The sequence below is a fragment of the Macaca fascicularis genome, chromosome 11 (assembly GCF_037993035.2).
Source record: "Macaca fascicularis isolate 582-1 chromosome 11, T2T-MFA8v1.1".
Taxonomy (NCBI): domain Eukaryota; kingdom Metazoa; phylum Chordata; class Mammalia; order Primates; family Cercopithecidae; genus Macaca; species Macaca fascicularis.
In genome coordinates, this window is record NC_088385.1 from 92,192,501 (window position 1) to 92,193,518 (window position 1,018).

The 1,018-nt window shown below is 42.0% G+C and overlaps 1 pseudogene; it reads right to left on the bottom strand.

Moving 5' to 3' along the window:
* The window catches only part of LOC102141296 (RNA-binding protein 3 pseudogene), a 1,411-nt pseudogene extending 620 nt beyond the window's left edge, over positions 1-791 (bottom strand).
* Between the last annotated feature and the right edge of the window lie 227 nt (positions 792-1,018).

Genomic DNA, 1,018 nt, shown 5'->3' on the forward strand with positions numbered 1-1,018 from the left:
TCAGGCTCTACAAACTTTCCATAATTTGTCTTTAAATAGGCAGAAAAAATTTTTAAAAAGATGGAACTGTTAAAGATCTTTAACTACCTTGGCAGGTCAATTTAAAAACAAAAGGTTGATATGCTATAAAATAAGATGCTTCAGTGCAGCTCCAAAAAGCTTTATAAATACAGCCATTTGGAAGGACGATCCTGGATCAGAAATTATTCCTTGTGTATCTACATTATGTGCATGTCTCATTTCACTTGTCATAATTGTGTCTGTAATTTCCTCCTGAGTAGCGGTCATAACCACCCTGGTTTCTGCCATTATAGTCTCTGGAACGTCCATATCCATATCCATACCCTCCAGGTCTACTGTCATAATACCTGCCACTCCCATAGCCCTGGTCCCCACCACCTCTAGAGTAGCTGCGACCACGCCCATGGGCCCCAAAGCCACCTCCTCTGGTTTCCCGAGCAGACTTGCCTGCATGAGCCACACGGATCTGACGACCATCCAGGGACTCTCCGTTCATGGCTCTCATGGCAACTGAAGCATGCTCTGGGTTGGTGAAGGTGATGAAACCAAAACCCCTGGACCGCTGAGTCTCCCGGTCCTTGACAACGACCACCTCAGAGATAGGTCCGAAACTGCTGAAGTGGTCTTCCAGCGCTTGCTCGTCGGTGTTAAAGTTGAGCCCTCCCACGAAAAGCTTTCCTTCTTCAGAGGACATGGCAGTTCAAGTCCTGGAAATTAAAACGTAAAAAACCCGGACAGACGGCGAGCTCGGAGGAGCACAGAAAACAAGCTGATGTTTTTAAATGCATGAATTAAACCACTTTAATTAATTCAAATCCTTAGCCAATTTAGGATGTATTATGAATATTAATATGTAGTTTACACCTTATTTTGATGTGTTTAAAATTAAATTAGAAATTTTAGTTTAGAATTTTTGAAATGATATCGATCATTTTCGAGTAATTCCTGGCAAGCCTTATGTCTTAGGTCATTAAGGCTGTAACAAAATACCATCAAC